This window comes from Pristiophorus japonicus, chromosome 18, assembly GCF_044704955.1.
Source record: "Pristiophorus japonicus isolate sPriJap1 chromosome 18, sPriJap1.hap1, whole genome shotgun sequence".
NCBI lineage: Eukaryota > Metazoa > Chordata > Chondrichthyes > Pristiophoridae > Pristiophorus > Pristiophorus japonicus.
The window spans coordinates 57839693-57854766 of NC_091994.1; positions in this window are offsets into that span (position 1 = coordinate 57839693).

Consider the following 15074-nt stretch of genomic DNA (forward strand, 5'->3'; position numbering starts at 1 on the left):
AGGGGTGAGCTATTTAGGACCGAGATGAGGAGAAACGTCTTCACTCAGAGAATTGTGAACATGTGGAATTCTCTACCGCAGAAAGTTGTTGAGGCCAGTTCGTTGGACATATTCAAAAGGGAGTTAAATGTCGCCCTTACGGCTAAAGGGATCAAAGAGTATGGAGGGAAAGCAGGATTGGGTACTGAAGTTGCATAATCAGCCATGATCATATTGAATGGTGGTGCAGGCTCGAAGGGCCAAATAGCCTACTCCTGCATCTATTTTCTATGTTTCTAGAACACTTGCAAAAGGTGTGGCATTGATATTATTGCAACCATACTTAGTTGAAGTTAAACTTACAAAGAAGGTCAAAATGGCAGGAAAGCAGGCAGCACAACACATCACAGGTTCGTAGTTCTGTGTCTCTCTCTTTCCTCCCAAGATATGTATATGGACCGCATCTAAAGGTCTTTTGTCCTCTCTCCCTCCCCCTTTGAGTCATGTGACCTCTCTCCCACCACCCCCCCCCCCCCCAAAGCCTGTTGCAGCCTGTCCAGTGAGTTTGCTTCCTGCAGCCTGTGTGTGCTCCGATGTCGCATTTCCCACCCCTATCCCTGGCCTCCCGCACCCACCCGCCGGCCCGCTGCCTTCCCAGGCCGAGTTTTCAGATGAAGGTAGGACTTAGTTTTATTTTTTATTTCTTCTTGTGTGCTTATTACTTTTTGTGCTTTGTTTAGTGCTTTGTAATCTTGATGTAAGGTCTTCTCCGCTTCCCTTCACGGCCCTATCCCGGGCCGAATGGCCTCCGATGTACCTACCTGCGCTGATTTCTTAACTCTCCACAAGGGTTTTCTGAAGTGGCCACATACGCTGGCTTAAGTAGATTTGGAGTAACTATTAGCTGGCCAAAGTGACCTAAATGGCCAAAGCTGGCGTAGGTGGCTGGTAACGCCCCCTTTGAGAGAAAAAATCCTAACTAACTCACTTACACTGGCGCAAATTGAATGTGCAAAATGGGGACTTTTAAGATACGCCAGAAAAATCAAGTTGCTCCAAAAAAAACGGAGCAACTGCTGGCCAAATTTGAGCCCCAAGAGTGGTTATCCGAAATAGCTTCAGGTCTAAACTGTTAGGAGATCTCCATGACCAACACCTGGGAATGTGTTTGACCAAGAGTTTTGCAAACAGTTACTTATGGTGGCCAGGTTTAGATAAAGAGATAGAGTACATCATTAGTCAGTGTACAACATGTCAATTGATAAGAAAAGAAACACCATCACTACCATTACAGCCATGAAATGGCCTCCTAGGGTGTGGCAACTGTTACATTTAGATGTTGCTGAGCTAGAAGGACAGCAATTGTTCATTGTGATTGATAGTCATTCAAAGTGGGTAGAGGTGTTTCCGATGTGGAAAATAACAACAATAAAACACCAGACATTTTGCAGAGATTGTTTTCTTCTCCCAGAAGAAATTATATCTGATAATGAGCCACAATTTTGTTTAGAAGAATTTGCACGGTTCATGATCAAAAACAGTGTGAAACATACCAAGGTTCCACCTATACCATCCTGCTTCAAATGGGGCAGCAGAGTGCACAGTACAAATCGTAAAACGTACCCTCATCAAGCAAATGTTCGATCGTGGCGGAGGTGCGGCGAATGTTTGTGGCGGAGGAGCGGCGAGAGATCATGGTGGAGCTGCAGTAAATGAAGGTACGGGGCCCAGAAGAGCCGAGGGCTCGGGGGCAGCACGGGCCAGCCCACACTGCGATATATGTGTGCACTAGTTCCATGCAGCAGAGCTGGTCTCCAGTCATCCTGGTTCAATTCTTGCCACTGGATAAAGACCTATCTCTGTCAAGCCTGTGTGGTGGCTGATGTGCAACGATCACCTCACGTTAATAAAATTCACACACAGGCATCTTCCACCCTTTCAACTGGAGTTCAGGACTGGAATATCGGATCCTTCATTGAAACATCTGTGAACTCCTGTGGAAGCAAGTCATCCTTGTTCGAGGGATCGCCTATGATGATGATCAGTCGGAGAGGCGGAGCAGCAATGTGGGTGAGGCCTATAAAGGCCCAGTGGGATTCCGGGGATCAGTGGCAGTCGGAGAGGCAGAGCAGCAGCGTGGGTGAGGCCTATAAAGGCCCAGCGGTGCAGGGTGAGAAGGCAAAAATAAGTAGATAGAAATAGAAAGGTGATGTCACAGCCAAGGGGAAAGTGCTTGGCTGGAGATTGGTAAGTAGTTTTTCTTTTTCTTTTTCGTTTCTATATCAGTAAGCAACCTTCAGCAATGTTGTTGCCAATTTAAGTTTATCTCGGGGTTAAGTCATGACAGAACAGCTCAGACACGTGTTATGCTCCTCCTGTACTATGTGGGAAGTCAGGGACGCTTCCAGTGTGTGTGGGAAGTGTGTCCGGCTGCAGCTCCTGACAGACCGCATTGCAGCACTGGAGCTGCGGGTGGATTCACTCTGGAGCATGCACGATGCTGAGAATGACGTGAATAGCACGTTTAGTGAGTTGATCTTACTGCAGGAAAAGGTTACTCAGGCAGATAGGGAATGGATGACCAACAAGAAGAGCAGTGGAAGGAAGTGCAAAACAGATACACCGCTTTGGGTACTGTTGAGGGGGATGACTCACCAGGGGAGGGCAGCAGCAGCCAAGTTCATGGCACTGTGGGTAGCTCTGCTGCACAGGAGGGCAGGAAAAAGAATGGGAGAGCTATAGTGATAGGGGATTCAATTATAAGGGGAATAGATAGATGTTTCTGCGGCCGCAACCGAGACTCCAGGATGGTATATTGCCTCCCTGGTGCAAGGGTCAAGGATGTCTCTGGACGGGTGCAGGACATTCTGAAAAGGGAGGGTGAACAGCCAGTTGTCGTGTTGCATATAGGTACCAACGATATAGGTAAAAAAAGAGATGAGGTCCTACAAGACAAATTTAGGGAGCTAGGAGCTAAATTAAAAAGTAGGACCTCAAAAGTAGTAATCTCAGGATTGCTACCAGTGCCACATGCTAGTCAGGGTAGGAATCGCAGGATAGCTGAGATGAATACGTGGCTTGAGGAGTGGTGCAGCAGGGAGGGATTCAAATTCCTGGGATATTGGAACCGGTTCTGGGGAAGGTGGGACCAATACAAACCGGACGGTCTGCACCTGGGCACGATGCACCTGGAACCAATGTCCTAGGGGGAGTGTTTTCTGGTGCTGTTGTGGAGGAGTTAAACTAATATGGCAGGGGGATGGGAACCTATGCAGGGAGATAGAGGGAAGTAGAATGGGGGCAGAAGCAAAAGATAGAAAGAAGAAAAGTAAAAGTGGAGGACAGAGAAACCTAAGACAAAAAGCAAAAAGGGCCACATTACAGCAAAATTCTAAAGGGGCAAAGTATGTTAGAAAGACAAGCCTGAAGGCTCTGTGCCTCAATGCGAGGAGTATTCGGAATAAGGTGGACGAATTAACTGCGCAGATAGCAGTTAACGGATATGATGTAATTGGCATCACGGAGACATGGCTCCAGGGTGACCAAGGCTGGGAACTCAACATCCAGGGCTATTCAACATTTAAGAAGGATAGACAGAAAGGAAAAGGAGGCGGGATGGCATTACTGGTTAAAGAGGAAATTAATGCAATAATAAGAAAGGACATTAGCTTGGATGATTTGGAATCGGTATGGGTGGAACTGCAGAATACCAAAGGGCAGAAAACGCTAGTGGGAGTTGTGTACAGACCACCAAACAGTAGTTGTAAGGTTGGGGACAGCATCAAACAAGAAATTAGGGATGCAAGCAATAAAGGTAAAGCAGTTATCATGGGTGACTTTAATCTACATATTGATTGGGCGAACCAAACTGGTAGCAATGCGGTGAAGCAGGATTTCCTGGAGTGTATTAGGGATGGTTTTCTGGACCAATATGTCGAGGAAGCAACCAGGGAGCTGACCATTCTAGACTGGGTGTTGTGTAATGAGAAAGGACTAATTAGCAATCTTGTTGTGCGAGACCCCATGGAGAAGAGTGACCATAACATGGTAGAATTCTTTATTAGGATGGAGAGTGACACAGTTAATTCAGAAACTAGGGTCCTGAACTTAAGGAAAGGTAACTTCGATGGTTTGAGGCGTGAATTGGCTAGAGTAGACTGGCAAATGATACTTAAAGGGTTGACGGTGGATAGGCAATGGCAAACATTTAAAGATCACATGGATGAACTTCAGCAATTGTACATCCCTGTCTGGAGTAAAAATAAAACTGGGAAGGTGGCTCAACCGTGGCTAACAAGGGAAATTAAGGATAGTGTTAAATCCAAGGAAGAGGCATATAAATTGGCTAGAAAAAGCAGCAAACCTGAGGACTGGGAGAAATTTAGAATTCAGCAGAGGAGGAAAACGGACTTAATTAAGAGGGGGAAAATAGAGTACGAGAAGAAGCTTGCCGGGAACATAAAAACTTCTATAGATATGTGAAGAGAAAAAGATTAGTGAAGTCGGATTCAGGTGAATTTATAATGGGCAACAAAGAAATGGCAGACCAATTGAACAAATACTTTGGTTCTGTCTTCACAAAGGAAGACACAAATAACCTTCCGAAAGTATTAAGGGACCGAGGGTCTAGTGAGAAGGAGGAACTGAAGGATATCCTTATTAGGCGGGAAATTGTGTTAGGGAAATTGATGGGATTGAAGGCCAATAAATCCCTGGGGCCTGATAGTCTGCATCCCAGAGTACTTAAGGAAATGGCCCTAGAAATAGTGGATGCATTGGTGATGATTTTCCAACAGTCTATCGACTCGGGATAAGTTCCTATGGACTGGAGGGTAGCTGATGTAAAGGGAGGGAGAGAGAAAGCGGGTAATTATAGACCGGTTAGCCTGACATCAGTGGTGGGGAAATGTTAGAATCAGTTGTTAAGGATGAAATAGCAGAACATTTGGAAAGCAGTGACAGGATCGGTCCAAGTCAGCATGGATTTATGAAGGGGAAATCATGCTTGACAAATCTTTTGGAATTTTTTGAGGATGTAACGAGCAGAGTGGACAAGGGAGAACCAGTGGATGTGGTGTATTTGGACTTTCAAAAGGCCTTTGACAAGGTCCCACACAAGAGATTGGTGTGCAAAATCAAAGCACATGGTATTGGGGGTAATATACTGACGTGGATGGAGAATTGGTTGGCAGACAGGAAGCAGAGAGTCGGGATAAACGAGTCTTTTTCAGAATGGTAGGCAGTGACTAGTGGAGTGCCGCAGGGCTCAGTGCTGGGACCCCAGCTCTTTACAATATACATCAATAATTTGGATGAAGGAAGTGAGTGTAATATCTCCAAGTTTGCAGATGACAGTAAAGTGGGTGGCAGTGTGAGCTGTGAGGGGGACGCTAAGAGGCTGCAGGGTGACTTGGACAGGTTAGGTGAGTGGGCAAATGCATGGCAGGTGCAGTATAATGTGGATAAATGTGAGGTTATCCACTTTGGCGGAAAAACCGCGAAGACAGAATATTATCTGAATGGTGACAGATTAGGAAAAGGGGAGGTGCATTGAGACCTGGGTGTCATGGTTCATCAGTCATTGAAAGTTGGCATACAGGTGCAGCAGGCGGTAAAGAAAGCAAATGGTATGTTGGTCTTCATAGCTAGGGGATTTAAGTATAGGAGCAGGGAGGTCTTACTGCAGTTGTACAGGGTCTTGGTGAGGCCTCACCTGGAATATTGTGTTCAATTATGGTCTCCTAATCTGATGAAGGATGATCTTGCTATTGAGTGAGTGCAGCGAAGGTTCAGCAGACTGATTCCAGGGATGGCTGGACTGACATATGAGGAGAGACTGGATCAACTGGGCCTTTATACATTGGAGTTTAGAAGGATGAGAGGGGATCTCATAGAAGCATACAAGATTCTGATGGGACGGGACAGGTTAGATGCGGGTAGATTGTTCCCGATGTTGAAGAAGTCCAGAATCAGGGGACACAGTCTTAGGATAAGGGGTCGGCCATTTAGGACTGAGATGAGGAGAAACTTCTTCACTCAAAGAGTTGTTAACCTGTGGAATTCCCTGCCGCAGAGAGTTGTTGATGCCAGTTCATTGGATATATTCAAGAGGGAGTTAGATATGGCCCTTACGGCTAAAGGGATCAACGGGTATAGAGAGAAAGCAGGATAGGGTTACTGAGGGAACGATCAGCCATGATCTTATTGAATGGTGGTGCAGGCTTGAAGGGCTGAATGGCCTACTCCTGTACCTATTTTCTATGTTTCTATGATGACTGGATCCAAATCCAAAGAAACGTCAATTGTCATTGGAATTCAGGTGACCTTATCGAAACGTATAAGATTATGAGGGGGCTTGACAAGGTGGATGCAGAGAGAATGTTTCCACTGATAGGGGAGACTAAAACTAGGGGCCATAATCTTAGAATAAGGGGCCGCCCATTTCAAAGATGAGGAGGAATTTCTTCTCTTAGAGGGTTGTAAATCTGTGGAATTCGCTGCCTCAGAGTGCTGTGGAATTAATTTAAGACAGAAATAGACAGTTTCTTAAATGATAAGGGGTTATGGGGGATGGTCAGGGAAGTGGAGCTGAGTCCATGATCAGATCAGCCATGATCATATTAAATGGCGGAGCAGGCTCGAGGGGCCGTATGGCCTACTCCTGCTCATATTTCTTATGTTCTTATGGTCTTATTAATGTACTCAGTGATACCCTTATCATTTAATTGATCGCGTGTTCCAAAACGATAACTTTCAGCAATTTCCAGAGCTCAGGGGAATCTCCTTCGGTGGCGTGTCCTTTGGCTTCGTGGGAACGAGCAGCTTTTTCAGGGTTTCACACACCTTGGGGCCTGCTTCAGTCAAGAAAATAGTCCATTTCATTTCTAAAACCGTCCGCTTATGGTTTACATCATCGAGGACTGCAATGATACTATTCGTGGTGAAAAACGTTTCTAGCTGCTCCACAAACGCTTCAAAAGTCTCTCGGTCGCGAGGAACTCACTCAAGTGCCCTATTATTCCCATAGGCATGGCCATTTGAACTCTGGCAATGTCAACAGTTCAGTCATGTGTGCTCAAAACTTAGCGGGGATTTTTAAGTTTTTCTGCAAAACAAAGAACCTGTAACCATCCCTGAGTCGGTTGGCAGGATTATCTTCCAACAAAAATTTCAGTTTGAAAATCTAAGAGCCCATCTTCATCGCCAAATCAGTGATATCTTGAGACACAGTAAACACAGATAACTGCACAATAAGGCTCCCGGGTAAGAACTGATGCAGCACATGGCTTTATTGTTATTACATCAATAGTCGACGAGGTGGCTTTGCAATATTAAGGAATTGAAGGCAAGGCCTGACCTGACCCCCCTGTAGTACCCCAGCCGGTGGTTGCTGTGCAACAGTCATAAATGGGAAGCTGAGCCAATTTTGCCCTACCGAACCCAGGCTACAGCCAAATCCATTTTTATATAGAAACATAGAAAATAGGTGCAGGAGTAGGCCATTTGGCCCTTCTAGCCTGCACCGCCATTCAATGAGCTCATTGCTGAACATGCAACTTCAGTACCCCATTCCTGCTTTCTCGCCATACCCCTTGAACCCCTAGTAGTAAGGACAACATCGAACTCATTTTTGAATGTATTTAGTGAATTGGCCTCAACAACTTTCTGTGGTAGAGAATTCCACAGGTTCACCACTCTGGATGAAGAAGTTTCTCCTCATCTCGGTCCTAAATGGCTTACCCCTTATCCTTAGACTGTGGCCCCTGGTTCTGGACTTCCCCAACATTGGGAACATTCTTCCTGCTTCTAACCTGTCTAAACCCGTCAGAATTTTAAATGTTTCTATGAGATCCCCTCTTATTCTTCTGAACTCCAGTGAATACAAGCCCAGTTGATCCAGTCTTTCTTGATATGTCAGTCCCGCCATCCCGGGAATCAGTCTGGTGAACCTTCGCTGCACTCCCTCAATAGCAAGAATGTCCTTCCTCAAGTTAGGAGACCAAAACTGTACACAATACTCTAGGTGTGGCTTCACCAAGGCCCTGTACAACTGTAGTAACACCTCCCTGCCCCTGTACTAAAATCCCCTCGCTATGAAGGCCAACATGCCATTTTCTTTCGAAACCGCCTGCTGTACCTGCATGCAACCTTCAATGACTGATGTACCATGACACTGAGGTCTCATTGCACCTCCCCTTTTCCTAATCTGTCACCATTCAGATAATAGTCTGTCTCTCTGTTTTTACCAAAGTGGATAACCTCACATTTATCCACATTATACTTCATCTGCCATGCATTTGCCCACTCACCTAACCTATCCAAGTCACTCTGCAGCCTCATAGCATCCTCCTCGCAGCTCACACTGCCACCCAACTTAGTGTCATCTGCAAATTTGGAGATACTACATTTAATCCCCTCATCTAAATCATTAATGTACAATGTAAATAGCTGGGGTCCCAGCACAGAAACTTGCGGTAACCCACTAGTCACTGCCTGCCATTCTGAAAAGTACCCATTTACTCCTACTCTTTGCTTCCTGTCTGCCAACCAGTTCTCAATCCATGTCAGCACACTACCCCAATCCCATGTGCTTTAACTTTGCACGTTAATTTCTTGTGTGGGACCTTGTCGAAAGCCTTCTGAAAGTCCAAATACACCACATCAACTGGTTCTCCCTTGTCCACTCTACTGGAAACATCCTCAAAAAATTCCAGAAGATTTGTCAAGCATGATTTCCCTTTCACAAATCCATGCTGACTTGGACCTATCATGTCACCTCTTTCCAAATGCGCTGCTATGACATCCTTAATAATTGATTCCATCATTTTACCCACTACCGATGTCAGGCTGACCGGTCTATAATTCCCTGATTTCTCTCTCCCTCCTTTTTTAAAAAGTGGGGTTACATTGGCTACCTTCCACTCCATAGGAACTGATCCAGAGTCTATGGAATGTTGGAAAATGACTGTCAATGCATCCGCTATTTCCAAGGCCACCTCCTTAAGTACTCTGGGATGCAGTCCATCACGCCCTGGGGATTTATCGGCCTTCAATCCCATCAATTTCCCCAAACACAATTTCCCGACTAATAAGGATTTCCCTCAGTTCCTCCTCCTTACTAGACCCTCCGACCCCTTTTATATCCGGAAGGTTGTTTGTGTCCTCCTTAGTGAATACCAAACCAAAGTACTTGTTCAATTGGTCCGCCATTTCTTTGTTCCCCGTTATGACTTCCCCTGATTCTGACTGCAGGGGACCTACGTTTGTCTTTACTAACCTTTGCTGTAAATAGTCCTGAGTTAGGATTGCCATCTGTGCTTGGACCTGTTCATCACACGGCCTCCTTCCACCAACTGTGCCCACCTCCCATTGGTCACTCGGCCCATCCATCCCCAAGGAGCCCGCCTCCCCACACCAACTGGAAAGCAAATAGGCGCCTAATTACCCGATTGGATACTTGCGAGTCAAACAGCCTCATTTATCCTGCTCAATACTTTGATAATTGATAAATGTTAAATTGAAATAAACTCGCATTTCTTTATTGCCCCGAGGATTTTTCTCTGGGCAGCCGTGTCCTGGAGATTTGACTTTAATTCCTGGAGACTTCTGAGCAATTCTGGAGGGTTAGCAACCCGAGAGTTAGTCCTTTCCTTTTTAAATAAGAAAAAGGAACGTCCAGCTTTGAGGCATCCTTTGCACCCTGGGATTGCAAGTGCGGGTTGTCCTCCTCGTGTGCTGGGGCACTGGGAGATCTTGTTAAACCTGTTCACCCTCGTGTGCACTTTAATCCCGAGAACCCCTCAAGATGTGTGATTTGAGCCACGTGTGACGTGCTGGAAACTGAGTGGTCCTCCCTGGCCTCGGTCAAGAATCAGGTTGCAGAAGTGTATATAGATGGCCCTGCAGTTACTTGTTCCAGTGAACACTGACTCGTTACTTGCCCCTTTGCTTTAGAAGTTGATGTGAAATTATATCACTGCATTTTCTTTTTATCTCTCTAATATTTTCCCCTATCTCCATCCGTGGTTCTGTTACATAAGCACAGTCTCCCAGACGTGTTTCAGATGCTGCAGTAGACCTCTGCCAATGCTCATCTCCTCTGGCCTGCAATCTCATCAGTGGGCGAGGGTTGATCAGATGGTGCTGTTTTTTTAGTGCGGGTGTCTTTCTGAGTCTTGTGTAGGAATGTCTTGGCAGCACTTTTCCTTCCCTGTAATGATTGCAGTCACTGTGTTGATGGGAAGCTGGGGCCACAAGAGGAACATGAGTCAGCCATTTAGACCAGGTGCCATGAGTTTAAGCTATGTAAGTGTAGGACAGCCCAACTGCCTGCCTCTCTTTCACAGTTACATCCGAGCCAGGGTGTCCCTGAAGATGGAGCACGCAGTGTCCACCGGTACACTCGCGGCCTTCCGCGAGAGGTGGGCACCTTTAGTCAAAGGGCACTTGATTATTGTTCTACCAAAATAGTTGTAGGAATGGACTGGAAGTTGGGTGGTTCTTCTTTTCCCAGAGAGTAGTGAACCTCTGGAGTGCATTTCCAGCTGGTGTGGTGGGTGCAATGTGTGCACCGGTGAACGTGCTCACAGGTCGTGGAGCTGCTGAGTTGGGAGTGGCTTAGCCAGTCACGTGATGTTCACAAGACTCAATAAAACCCCAGCCAGTTGGGTCCGGGGGATCCACGATGAGGCATGTGGTTGTGAGCCTGGTGGATGAACTGGTAACGTCACCCTCGGCAACCAAATTTTAATTAAATTTATGTCTAAAGTTTAATTTGTTTAATTTGCCGGTTTTAGTGCCCCCCCCCACTTTTAGCCAGGAGGCACTGATATAATTTGTGTGTTGGTGCCCTCAAACCGCCCCCCCCCCCAATAAAAAAAGGGGCACGGGATAAAATGTATTTTGGAGTGTGACCCACCTTGCAGGGGGTATTTGTTTAAAGTGCACACTAAAATAGTTGAACTGGTAATGTGTAGTGTGATTGTTAAACCTTTGCTAATAAACTAACTAGTTCTTAATAGTAATGTGTTGCTATGAATTCTTAAGCAAAGAACCCATGAAGCAAATACTTAACAGTATATGCTGACTCTCTGCCTTCAAGAGGCAGCTAGATTGGTTCCTACTAAAAGGATTAAGTCATATAGAAGGTAAGTGTCTTTTATAGGTAACACTTCGTCCATGTGATCTTCTGAACTGGTTTAAATCGCCTGAGGGAATCGGAGAGGAATTTTCCAGAGTATCTTTTCCCTTATTGACCCTGGAGACACTGGTCATGTTACTGGTCGAGTAATCCAGAGGCCTGGATAACAATCTGGAGACGTGAGTTCAGTTGACTAAATATATCTGGATGTGCATCAGGTCCCTGCCACCGTGAGTGTAGGGCAGGTTTGGTCCTCCCTGGACTATGTACAACGGGTGGGTGTCCTCCATATCTCACTTACCGTGTTACCAGGAGCAGAGCCATCAGTGACCAGCCACCACCCTCCTCCAGCGATGCAGTCGAGATTGGGAACTCTGTTCGTATTGAGAGAATGGAGGGCCCAGACCTATGTCCAGGTCGTGACCGATTGGTATTCCAATTTGTATATGCATTTCTGATTTTAAGTGTGTACATGCATTGAGCTGGTGCATTAAAGTGTTGGATAAAATTCATCATGTTAATTATAGTTAGGTTAGTCACCAAAGTTCAGGTACTAGTGACATAATAACTACCTCATTATCATTAATACGGGGCAGAACTAAAATCTTATCTTAGATTTACTCAGGGAGTGTGTGGGTGGGGCGGCGGGGGTTAGAGTATCTGATCTCGGCCTATCAGAGCAGAGGAGCCCTTCAACATGCAGCTGAGGCACACTCCTGATGCTGGCCTGGTCCCTGGTGGGGTGGGAGGGTAGTGTCTCAGGAACACCCCTGGATCCTGGGACTGCGGGGGGGGGTGGGGGAGGAGTGTCTGGGTAACACCCCTGGAGTTGGGGGGGTGGTGTCTGGACAACGCCCCTGGGGTTGGGTTTGGATGGGGAGGGGTGTCGGGGCAACACTCCTGGGGTTGGGAGGTGGGGAAGGGTTGCCTCGGCAACACTGATCATGAGCTCTTCATCCACCTTCAGGCTGTCCCTCTCATCCCTGCAGGCCGGAGAGTCCTGATGCCAGCCTTGGCACAAAGTGAGGCAGGAGGCTGGGAACATCTCTCTCGCCTCGTCAATGCTGTAATACTGCTGCAGTCACAGGCCAAGTCATGTTCCTTCAGGGAGCCCCAGGGCATCACCAGGCAATGCAGTCGGGAAGAGACACGGAGGTGATTGATTCCTCAAAGGAAAACCCAGTATTATTTCTCCCTCTCTTTCTCTCACTCCCTTTCTCTTGCTTTCTCTCTGTCTCCTTTTTATCTGGCCCTGTATGGTTCCTACATGTAGATTTGGGTTTAATTACCTGGACAGTGGAGGAGAACTGACAGCTTCTAGTTATAGAATCATAGAATGTTATAGTGTACAAATAGGCCAGTCAGCCCATCACATCTATGTTGGTGTTTTGTTCATAACAGGCACCTTGTCTCCAACAGCAGTTTACGATAGAGAATATTTTGGATCTGGAACTCACTGCCTGAAAGGGTGGTAGAGGCAGAAACATATTTAAAAAATACCTGGATGTGCATTTGAAGTGCCGTAGCCTGCAGGGCTACGGACCAAGAACTGGAAAGTGGGATTAAGCTGGATAGGTCTTGTTCGGGCGGCGTGGACACGATGGGCCGAAATGATCTCCTTCCGTGCTGTAAATTTCTCTGATTCTATGATTCCGCCTTGTAACCATCCCCCGCCAGGGACGCTGAGGTGGTATCTCTGCGGGGGTGGGAGCTTCTCCAGATCGACCAATGGGAATTCAGCAGGGGATGGGCATAGACCCCTGGGGAAATGGTGGGAACGGCAGGGATTGCGCTGAAACGTCGGCAGGGGATAGGCAGAGAGCTTCCCACAGAAATTCGAGGGGCAGGGATATTTTCCCTTCTAGTCTTTCCATTAAATACTGTTTGTGATTATCATAAACTTGTTTGTGCTCTTTATTGCAAGGGGTATAGAGTATAAAAGCAGAGAAGTCCTGCTACAACTGTACAGGGTATTGGTGAGGCCACACTTGGAGTACTGCGTACAGTATTGGTCTCCGTATTTAAGGAAGGATATACTTGCATTGGAGGCTGTTCAGAGAAGGTTCACTCGGTTGATTCCGGAGATGAGGGGGTTGATGTATGAAGGGGTAGGTTGGGCCTATACACATTGGAGTTTAGAAGAATGAGGTGATCTTATTGAAAGGTATAAGATTCTGAGGGGGCTTGACAGGGTAGATGCAGGGAGGATGTTTCCCCTTGTGGGGGAATCTAGAACTAGGGGACATAGTTTCAGAATAAGGGGTCGCCCATTTAAGATGGAGATGAGGAGGAATTTATTTTCTCAGAGGGTTGTAAATCTGTGGAATTCTCTGCCCCAGAAAGCTGGGTCATTGAATATATTTAAGGCAGAGATAGACAGATTTTTGAATGATAAGGGAGTCAAGGGTTATGGGGAGCGGGCAGGGAAGTGGAGCGGAGGCCAGGATCAGATCAGCCATGATCTTATTGAAAGGCGGAGCAGGCTTGAAGGGCTGTAGGGCCTACTCCTGCTCCTAATTATGATGTTCCTATGTTGTGCACACTTGTTACTGACTGGCGTGACTGAATTAGTCGGTGAGAGGTCTGCTTTGATGTTGGATGCAAACCTTTAGGCTGAACGATGGGCTCCCATGTGAAAGGATTGAGGATTGTGCCTGTGTTAAACGGAGAGACCAGCAGCCGATGAACTCAGTATTTCATGGAAAAGATGGGTAATGCGGTTATATATGAATGATAGTCATTATAAACATAGTCTGTCAGTTGTGGCTCAGTTGGAGTCAGAAGAGTGTGGATTCAAGCCCCACTCCAGAGACTTGAGCACATAATCTAGCCTAACACTCCAATGGAATGTTGCACTGTTTGAGGGAGTGCTGAACTGTCAGAGGTGCCGTCTTTCAGATGAAACATTACACTGAGGCCCCGTCTGCCCTTTCAGGTGGACATAAAAGATCTCACGGCATTATTTCAGTTCTCCCTCGTCTCCTGGCCTATATTTATCACGCAACCAACATCACTAAAGCAGAGTATCTGGTTGTTATCTCATTGCTGTTTGTGGGATCCTGCTGTGTACAAATTGGCTGCTGCGTTTCCTGCATTGCAACAGTGACTACACACCGAAAGTACTTCATTGGCTGTAAAGCGCTTTGGGACATCCTGAGGTCATGAAAGGCGCTATATAAATACAAGTCTCTCAAACATTTCCGCAAATCAAGCTTTTAGATATAACAGACATTTTATGTTTCAAATTTTCAAAATGTTAAAACATTTCCGCAGCTTCGGCAACAATACCCGAATTAACACAGGCATTCAGACCGTTCCACAACAGAATAAGCATGTAACAGGCACAAACACCGGAACATGAGGAGTTCCTAAACAAAGCGGTTGTTCTATAGGCATGAAGAGATTGCAGAAATTACCATCACCATTTTCGGATGTTACGGATTCCAGCAGCCAACAGGTAAGAGCTTTGGAATTAAGGAAAGCCACGACACGAGTACAGGATGGTGAGCCGAACGAGACTCGTCATAATCAAAGCAAAATGGTAAAAATATCAAACCAGAGAAAGAATCTAAACACCCAGAGTACTGAAGGAATTGGAGAATCAGGAGGTGGAATGTGGGAGGACACAGGGCTGGATTTCCCTCCCTCCGGTTGGTTGGTTAGCAGCGAGGCGAGACCGCCACGTATGTGATGGCTCCGGTAGCCCACCAGTTTATCTTGCGGGGTCCCTAATTGGGTAGGCGGAGCAGTGATGCCATTCCTCGTTGGGTTACTGCTGCTGGGAGTGTGGGCGGAACATTGTTTCTGCAGCTAACTAAAGGGGGCGGGGCGTGATGCTTTGGAGACTGGGAGCCACAATAACTGAGGGAGCAGCAGCTTCGGGGGACATGGAGTGGGATGGGGGGGATAAGCAGCAAGAAGCGATCCCACATTCTCAGATACGTCCGTGGGTGTT